This window comes from Lactuca saligna, chromosome 7 (genome assembly GCF_052625555.1).
Source record: "Lactuca saligna cultivar CGN05327 chromosome 7, ASM5262555v1, whole genome shotgun sequence".
NCBI lineage: Eukaryota > Viridiplantae > Streptophyta > Magnoliopsida > Asterales > Asteraceae > Lactuca > Lactuca saligna.
This window is the reverse complement of record NC_136423.1, coordinates 16,635,652-16,646,020: the sequence shown is the minus strand read 5'-3', so window position 1 is coordinate 16,646,020 and position 10,369 is coordinate 16,635,652. Positions and strand designations below refer to the sequence as shown.

The 10,369-nt window shown below is 36.2% G+C and overlaps 1 long non-coding RNA gene across 1 annotated transcript; it reads right to left on the bottom strand.

Annotated features, from left to right (window-relative positions):
* Positions 1-4,730: 4,730 nt before the first annotated feature.
* Positions 4,731-6,980, bottom strand: LOC145006560 (uncharacterized). The gene is made up of 3 exons (XR_013662940.1): positions 6,477-6,980; positions 5,475-5,532; positions 4,731-4,893 (listed from the first exon to the last, which is right to left on the bottom strand). It is a non-coding gene; the product is annotated as an uncharacterized LOC145006560 (long non-coding RNA).
* Between the last annotated feature and the right edge of the window lie 3,389 nt (positions 6,981-10,369).

Here is a 10,369-nt window from a genome sequence, read left to right as displayed (position 1 = left end):
TTAACTTGTAATAGTAGTAGTTATAGTGAGTATCATAGTAATAGCGGTAATGAGCAGTAGTCCTAACTATACCTATATAGTTAAATAGAGTGTGGGATTGCATTCCTTTGATCTACGAAGGTATTAAATAAGGTGAAGATTTTCATATCTAATACAAATATATATGGTCTATAACTTCGAATTCAACGACAGTCGGATGGATAACAATATACCCTAAGACCACAATCAAACAAGAACAGGAAATAAGGCAAGCTATCGGTCCTAAGTCCTTCAAGTCTTACTTATATAAATATATTGATATAGATATAGTCTAAAAGAAAAGTAGTTTGAATACAGTTTGAAAATAGTTTAATAACAATTTAACATAGAAAAATGCGTTTGAAAATCATTTAAAACAATTTTGTTGACAAGTAGCTAAAAGTATAGAAATCCTTTTTGATTTCGAGTTATAAATCACATATACTTTGATACTATAACTTGTTGTATTTAACTTGTATTCCCCCCCCCCCCCTAAAACATTTGAAAGGTTAATTAAGGGGGTATGAAATCACCTATAGCGAGTGGATCGGGTGGAAGTGTCGGTTGAGTGCTTGGTGTTAAGTGAAGACTTGAACACACTTTATAACCCTAGTAACATACGAAGACATATGTTTACATATAGTTAGTGATTAAAACACTAATTGAACATGTATAGACATCCTAATGTGGAGAAAAACTCGTTGGTTAAGTTCTAGGAGGCTATTGGGTTGCAAGGAAGGAGTATAAGGCCTCACTATGGAGTTTACTCCTCAAATACTCACCTTAGGTGAGTTTGCGGTTGAGGGACCAATTCCCCCATGAGTTTATGGCCGTAAACTCATGGGAGAAGTGTACTTGAGTGCTTAAGGGCCTCTTACATTACTAGGAAGGGTTCTAGGGTAAATCCATGGCTTGAGGGGTGATTAGGGTTCAAGAAGGGCACTCCCTTAGAGTTTGCAGTCCTTGGACCACTCTTTGGGAGTTTACGACCATAAACAATAGGGTTTACGGCCATAAACCCTTGGGCACAACATTTCCTTTGTATTTTGTGGTCCTAGGCTCATTCATACAAGTTTCTAGTCCATTAAACATGCTAAGGAAGGAGTTAAGGACACCAAAACACCCTTTATGGTGTTTACGGTTTTGGTGTTTACGGTTCATGAATGTTCATGGACCGTAAACTCATGTTTACCCCCCAAAGGCACGATTTTGGGTTTTTAATTTCATGCATGCAAGATTCCAAGTCATAGACAAGCATTAGAAGGGTTTTGGTGGGATTTTGGGGCCTTAAAACCCCTTTATGGGAGTTCACGGTTTTGGGAGGTATTCCCCAACCGTAAACTCTAGTTTTTGGGGGTATTTGGGTGATTAAATCCCTAATTTGCATGAATACAAAGCAAAACAACAATCTAGGAATGATTACTTACGGATTTGGAGCTTGAATGAGGTGTTTCTTGGCCCAAACCCACTTGTAGAGAGAGAGAGAGAGAGAGAGAGTGACTAGAGTGGTAAAAATTTTAAGTTGGTGACCATTCAACCCTTATATAGGGTTTGAGTTTGTGGCCAAGTGGAAATCTACTCGATACCGACGTTAAACGGGGCTTATGGTCGTACCCAATTAAATGGTTGTAATTTGACTTGTTTGTAACTAAAACTTTTTAAAAGAATTTTGAGGGCGTTTTACGTGTTTCTAATTTGAATAGATCCTTATGAAGTCATAATAAAAGTTCTAGATTTAATTGTCTGATCCCAATGTTAACGGAAAAGTTTTACTAAAAACAAGTTCTATTAACGGAAACGGGTTTCCGTGACGGAATAAATTTCAGGTTCTCACATATACTATGGTGATGATATTTATGTTTGTTAAATAATTTTGAAAACGAAATTTTTGGCTTCTATTTTTGGGATTTTTCACTATGACTCTGCAATATGTAGTAACATTGTATTTTATAATATTAGGGTTTATCATTACCTAATACTCTACTTAAATATTTCCTAAGGTTTGTATCCATATAATTACAATGAATCAGTTCATATATTGAACTTCCAATAGTTTAAGTCTAAATATCAATTTGTAGCATTTAGTTTGCTTAAACTACTGCTCAGATACCATGATTGAAAGACCCACACTTTCATATTTGACAATTGTTACTCCAAAACATGCTACATGCATTTTCATAAAAACAATATTTTACATTGATAAAGTGATTACAAATGATTATATACAAACTGACTATTACAAAGTGTTATATAATACATAACTACCCAAGATACTATACTTTTATACATACATGATTTCTAAATGCAATAGTTTCAAACTATTCAAAATCTTCTATCAGTATATGACTATATTGTTTGCTTATTGCCTGCAATTGTTAAACATTGAGAGGGGCAAGCGGGGACGCTTAGTGAATTCAACAATAGATATAATATAACGTTATGTCATATATATATATATATATATATATATATATATATATATATACATATATATACACTTCAATATGGTAGAAACAACGAGGAACAAGGAACAACAAAGGCATATGTGAGTCATGAGACAAGCTTTCCATATTAATCAATGATTTGATTCAAAGATATACAATCAATGAAACATAACAATTTTCATACTTGATATACATCAATAAAGCTTCGGCCCAAATGGTATAGAAGACATACACTTTCTGATTAAACATTTTGGTAGATTTTAGGCTTTCAACCCTGTCTAACCTTCTGCCAATGCCATAGAATAGAAGTCATTCTCTTACGAGACATGCTCTATATTGTCGTAGGCTACATACCAGTACCACCGTGAATCTAAGTTCTTTCACTGATCACATGGTCAAAGTATAACTTTGGTATCATAGATAGTAGAAATAATAACAACGGAAAAGTACATAGCACATATAACACATAACATACAATTGTTCCTATATATTGAACTCATCGTGATATGACTGAGGGTTAAAATAGTAATCTGTGCATCACTTCTTTATAATGATAATGTTTCTTCATTGAAAACCGGGAGCTTTCTTGAAAATCGGGTCTTGTGAAGGTTGAGTTTCAAACCGAAAAGATAAATTTCCCGTGCTTCTCGGGCACTTTGGGACATGTTTCGGGTGTTGGGAATGATTCCGGGGCTTCAGGGGAAGTTGAAATAGTGAAAATATGTGTTTAGGGGTAAAAAATGCCAAATTTCAAAAGTTATCCGGGTAATTTCGCACCCTCCTATTTATAGGAGGAGCTTGGGGCCGAAGGGAGGAAGGGGGCAGGTTGCGGCTCGCATGCGAAGACACGCGTCGGACGGAAGGCAGCACACGCGTCGGAGCTCGGACTCATCACGCGTCGGACACACGTCGATTTCGGATCAAACTGTGGCATTGAATGCGAGAGGCTGTGACATGGGGCAAGTTGCGAGAATTCGGGTGACGTGTCCGAGATTTGCCCTTATCCATGCGAGATTTCTCAAAAATTGTGCTCCGAACTTCAAAAATCCATAATTTTTGCATACGAGCTCCGTTTTTGAGGTTCTTTATATGCATGCGTAGGCAAGCATATATTCTACAACTTTCGTTTAAACTTCGTGGGTGAATTTTGAATTTATTTTTAATATTGTTATTTTTAACAGACGGGGACAGAAAAATTTATTAAACATTCATAACTTCTTCATCCGACATCCGTTTTCGTCTGTCTTTTTACCGTTGTAATACTATTGACGAGACCTTCAATTCTTTTTTAGGTTGTTTCGGAGAAATATCGCTCGATCTTTATTTCGAGTTTTTAGTTGTCTACTGCTATTCTGAAATTTAGAAAAATCATAACTTCCTCATATGACATCAGATTTAGACGTTCTTTTTTATGAAAATTCTCGGTTTAAAAAATACTACGACTTTTATTTAGATCTTAAGGGCTAAAGATTATTTTATCAAAAACTCACTTTTTACGTCATTCGGCGTCGTGCCGGTTTTGTCGCGAAACTTTAAATAGTCATAACTTCTTCGTTATAACTCAGATTTCGATGAGGTTTTCGCCTAAATGTTTATAACGAGATTCTTTATAATTTTCAATAATAAGATTTTTCTTATTTTAAATTTTATATTTTCGTTAAATTTCAATATTTAACTTTTGATTGGAATCTCATAAGACTTCTAATATTTTCCGATTGATTCTAAACATAGTTTTACTTTATTTCTAGTAAAAACTATCCGTTAGAATTCCATACACAAATTTCATATAATATTTCATAATATTATTCACTTTTAAAATTTACAAAACACGATTTCAAAACGTGTATGTTACATAATTAGTAGGCCAATAATTTCATTTTAACATCTTAGAGAAAGAGGGTGTTTGGCAAAACTTATTTGAAAAGACTTATGACTTTTTAACTTATAAGTTATTTGGTGAAATATTGAGTTTTTAATAAGTAAGGAGTAAGTTACTTATCACTTTTTGACTTATTAGAGGTTACCAACAGCTATAAGTTGTTTCTTACCCAATTTTTTTTGACTTAAATCGGTATCAAACCGGTAATAAGTCAAAAAGCTCATTTTTTTAATCTTTGCAAAACACCCCCTTATTACAACGTTATACTGAATTTCATTAATGTAAACCAAATTCCAAACCAAATCCTCATTACAATCCCTTTAAATATTTTATAAGATAAAATTAAAAATTTAATAATGGCTTTAAGTTTAATATATATGTAACACCCATAAAAATCAAGCCAATTTAAAACTTTTTCAAACATCCAAAAGCCATTAATTATTACAAAATGTTTTTAAAATACTTTAATATCACAGTAACCCAGAAACCATAAGTCCAAAACACGAGGATGTGTATGGTCACGCCTTCGCCCTGCCAAGACATCTGAAGCACCTGAAACAATAAACTGAAACTGTAAGCAAAAAGCTAAGTGATTTCCTCCAAAATACCAACACCATACAAATATCACCATAACATATAACAAATACAGAACAACATGCATAATGAGCTTTCATCCTGATTGGACCGCCTACAGGGCCTACAGCCTATCTGGGCCGCTCCCGAGCCTTCGGCATGACTGGACCACCTTGCAGGGGCTACAACCTATCCAGACCGCTCACTGGGTATGTTGGCCTATACCACAAAGCAGGACCGCCTCAACCCAACCCCCAATCAAACAAACATGTGCACATAAATATCATACACTAGCTCATATCATATAACAGTCAAACCGGTCTAACAGAACACTAATCATAGCAACGTCCCAATAACCAGGATACAAACTTAACTGGTCACTAACATAACATCATCCTATAACTTGGACACTAACCTAACCAAGTCACTAAGCATAAGCATACCACCATCCTAACTTCCAGGATGTAATCAATAAACATATCATGCCATAATCCATATACAAATATATAAAGAGCCAGCCTTGGTGCCTTAGACCTATTGGTATAGTGAGGATAACTCACCTGACACTGCTGAAGTCCCACGGATGAAACTCCAGTTGCTGGTTGACCGATTCTCGAACTGCCAACATCAAACAACACCCAATTAATAATTGGGTTCCAAGCCCAAGGTCCAACTCACACTCCAAAGGCCTAAATGTCAAATATGGGTCAAAGTCCAACATATGGCCCAATATCATATAATCATCGAGGCCCAAAAGTAAGGCCCATCTATGGCCTAATTTTCCATATTGGACCCAAACCCTCATATGGGCCTTACAATAAAGCCCATTAAATTATTCTAGTCCATTTACTTGTTCTTGGATGGCCTATTAATAACCCAATTACCAAAGCCCAATAAAAGGCCCAAATCAAGGCCCAAGTGAGATTAGGGTTAACTGTTCCTACTTAACGCATTAAGGGCTTAATCCATTAAGTCCATTATTGCCTTAGGTTAATTTACCAATGATTATAATTCCATATTTTAAGTTTAATAATTAATTCTGATGCGGTCCCGATAAGTCCCAAATTAGGGTTTCATGGCATTAGGGTTTTTTGAACCCTGATAAGGGTTTCTAACCCATCTTAGCCCACTAGGCCCAAAACCAAGTTTTTAAGCCCATTAAGGTTTCCTAGGCCTATTAGGGCTTCATTGGGCCCATTAGGGATTCAAGCATCCCAACCGAATAAAAGATGCAAGGCAAAGCACATCGCCACCCGACACGGCGGCTAGTGGCGATAGGAGGCATCAGCCACCACCTCACGGTGGTGGTTATGGATTTTCTATTATTATTCTGGGAACCATTCACAAGTTATAACTCAATCCAAATAGAACACACACACGTACAGCTGCACAGTGGCGACAGATGGTGGTTGGAGGTGGTATCCACCACCTCACGGTGGTGGTGGTGGCCCACTTTTGATTTGGGTTACACAACCCACCCATTTAATGAAAGAAAACAACAATACACACACACCCCTAAATTACATAGCAACACACACACACACACACACACACACACACACCTTCCACAGTGGCTGTGGCAACGGGACAATGGCAGCAGGCGGCGACTTGGTCTATTAAAGAAACGACAGTGGTGGTCTGCCCCGACAACGCAACAACAACGATGACAACAACAATAGTGACTTAGAGTGGCAGCATCGGCAGTAATCGGTGGTATCACTCGCATCGATATCAGCAACTACTAGACGGGAAGGAGACGAGGTAGTCGGGCAAGGGTGTTAGCTATAACAGTCGCTCAAAATGATGACGTCAGTGACCGCATTGGCAGGAGAAGATGGAGAAGCACGCTTTAGTAGCACCGATTAATGGAGCAACGGTGTTCGCCGGCCCCCAACGGTTCACAGCTTCGATATATCGGACAACGGCGACAATGAACGGATCAACTGAAGGTCCACGATGTTGATTATGGGGTGGCTATGGCGACTATCTATTGGAGAGGTGACAGCACCGAAGAATGGAGGAGAGGGAGAGGGTGGCGGCTAGAGGGGGAAGAGGAAGTGGGGGATGATGACTGCACATATTGTTCCTAGGGTTTGGGTTACGGGACCCTTAAATACCCGCTTCATTTAAAAGTTTTCCATAAAGCCAACTATAGTCCCTCCCTATATTATTTCATTCAATCATAGCCCATAATTTACCTTTTCAACCCTACCCTCTGAAATTCTTTTCAAATCAAACCCGAAACTTACACTTTATCCCCTGACCCCATATGATATTCTCACGTTAATCCAATATTTTCCCAACAGTCCCCATCTTTGAAAATACCTTAATAATAAGCTCATAATTTACTAGACATCCTTCAACCTTCAAAATACTTTACATACTAACCCGAAAATTACATTTTAATCTCCAAAACTCTCAATTATAACTTTTAACCCCCTGGAGATTCAAAGCTTGCCATTTGGCTTCCCGAAACCAACTCCCAGCTAATTGTTATTTGATTTTGGGCTATAATAGCATATAATAATAATAATACAAATTGCTACTCGGGTTCCAGGTTTATTATTTAATTATTATATTCTAAATGGGATGTTACAATATACATACATACATATATATATATATATATATATATATATATATATATATATATATACATACATATATATATATATATATATATATATATATATATATATATTCAAATAAGAAATTTTATTATACTGAGAACAATTGAGAATAAATTTAACCACTAAAAAAAGCACCTAACTTTTAATGAAGTGTAGGGTGTATGTGTATCTTTTCATTTCTTTTCCAAATGAAAGCTACCAAGTCATCTCTTTCACTATATACCATCACACCACCATGAAGTTTAAACTTGGGGATATTTTTTAGATGCCATTTTTTGCATATTATAGGGTAGATTTTATTATCATTTAGCATCATATTTGGTACATCTACATGTTATTTATTTAAATAATGTTCAACTCATGTATTTTGTTAGAATTCCTGTACTACTCATGTTTTTATGTCAATTTCAGATAGTTCGAGTGGAGCAGTGCTTTGGGAGCAGTTGGATGCGCGTTTGGAGCTGAAAGTGGAGCTTGGAACTTATGGAGTATGTTAAGGAATGTTTGGAAGATGCTTTGGTAAAAAAACATTCGATTGAATTGATCACGTGATGATAAAATATGCAATTAAAAGTTAAAGGATGTTGCTGGCATCTTTGACCCCCTGTTAGTATATTGACCATATCTAATGAACTGTAACTTCGATTGATGCGATTCAAAATGATCTGAAAAGTAGATGAAATTTTAGACGTCTTAGGCAAAACATTTGATCGCAACTCGTGTCCATGCGAGCACATGGAGCCTTTATGCGATCATAACTTGGATTTGAGGTTTTTTATTGACAAAAATTCATCCAAAGGTAAAAAATGAAACCATGCGATCGCAAATTCCCTCTAAGCAAACACATATTCCCTCTATGCGATCGCAGTTACCCCAAAAAGTGCCAAAATATCATCTTACTTCATTAAAAAGGCCCATGACACGTTTTCTCAAAATATACGATCACAACTTTGATGCATGCGATCACATGTGCGACATTTTTCCTGTTGGACGTATAAATAGACCTTTATAACCTTCTAGTAACCTAAGTTGGCGATTCCAGAGGTACCAGACGATGAAAATATGATTTTAGAGGCGTTCCTTCTCCAATTTTAACAATTTCTGAAGACCTGAAGACTATGGATCATGTCCTTCAAGTAGATTAGTAAGATTAGCTGTTTGATGTCTCTTTTCACTTTTTTTTTTTATCAAATTATAGCTATTTCTAGCTAAAACCTTAGTTTTCAGTTTTGCAAAGACAAGTACATTTCCTGTGATTGATCATTAGATCTGATTTTTGATTTATGTTTCTATGTAGATTCTTAAGTTTTATTCTTAATAAATGTTTGATTTTGATTCTTGTTAGTCTGATCACCTAGCTACGATTTTATCATTCCAGTTAATCAATTTAGAATACGTAATTGCTCTTATTAACTGGTAATAAGTAACATGTAATAAATTTGTTCTGTGATTAGGATTTGACTTTATTATAAACTGATAAATCATATCTTCACGATTCCGAGCTTGTGAGAAGTATTGGGTATTGTTGGGAATTTACAAAGAACTTAATGCAACTTTTCTGATTTAATTAAGAGCTTATTTAATTTAATAGTAAAACGTTAGGGTTAATTGAAGAGCTTGTTTTGATTAACTAATTTAGGTAAAAGAGAAATTACTAAAGCTTATTAGTTTTTTTCAGTACCAACTTAGATAGAATGCATTCTGAATAACCAAATCTGGACTGGTTACATGATTAGGAAAGTCACAGCAGAGCTGAAACCGCTTTTATTATTGATTTTCGTTTAATTTAATATCATTGCATTTTTAGTTTTTAGTTTAATCAAAAATCCCCATTTATAATTTATGTTTTGACTAGATGTGTCTGATGCAAAAAGGCAATGACTTTTAGGCTGTATCCCTGAGGATTCGACCCTGCTTCCCTCTACTATATTTTTGTGCAACCAGCAGTGATAATTTACTTGTTTAATATGCGTGTGCGTGACAGCGTGTTAACAGTGATCGAGTATCCGAGATGTTGGGAGTTAGAGATCGATAATTTTATATGAAGATCTGTCTGATTTTATTGTGTTTTAGTGTCAGCCGACTCCACTGCTCGAATGCTGCTAGCAATGTGCCTTGTGTGACTCACATTGATGGGAACTAACTATCACATAAATACATTAAGTAACATGTTATGGAGGTTAAATAATTGTAGAGTGAATGATTTGGCCTTATTGCACAACTCTCGTTTGAGTCTAACCGTTTTAGAGTTGGGTCCTTTAGTCGAAAGATTATTTATGTTTTGTTGCGTGTAATTGTATTCATGAAGTGGTTGGCTGAAATTAATTGGATCCCATCATTAACTGATGGCAGGGGAGGTGGGAAATCCTAGGAGAGCCTAGGGAGTATTTTAGAGGAACCGAGATGATTCATGAGGATAGTATGGATTGGTATAGAAGGTAGTATTGGGTCCGTACTACTAGAAGCACAGGATCCATACTCAAATTGATGAAATTTTTGGGGGTTCTAAGGGTTGGTTGGGGTAGATAGCATTGTTTGATACCATGATTCATGGCAGTGGTTCCGTATCGGTCAACCTTTGGTTATTGATGCTCAGACATAAGGATGGTTCTGGTAATTATTTTGAGCCCCAATGGCGATAGTGATTTGGGTGATTGGTTCATACCTCGATAAGTTTGTGGGTTTTGAGGCCTCGAGGGTTTTGCTTGAGGCTGTGCATTGAGTTGCAGGACTCAAGAAGGAAACGATTGTTATGATCGACTTAAGAATTGCAGCTGGAAATTAAGCGGTGGATTGATGGATTGGATTGTTGCTATATGCAGCAA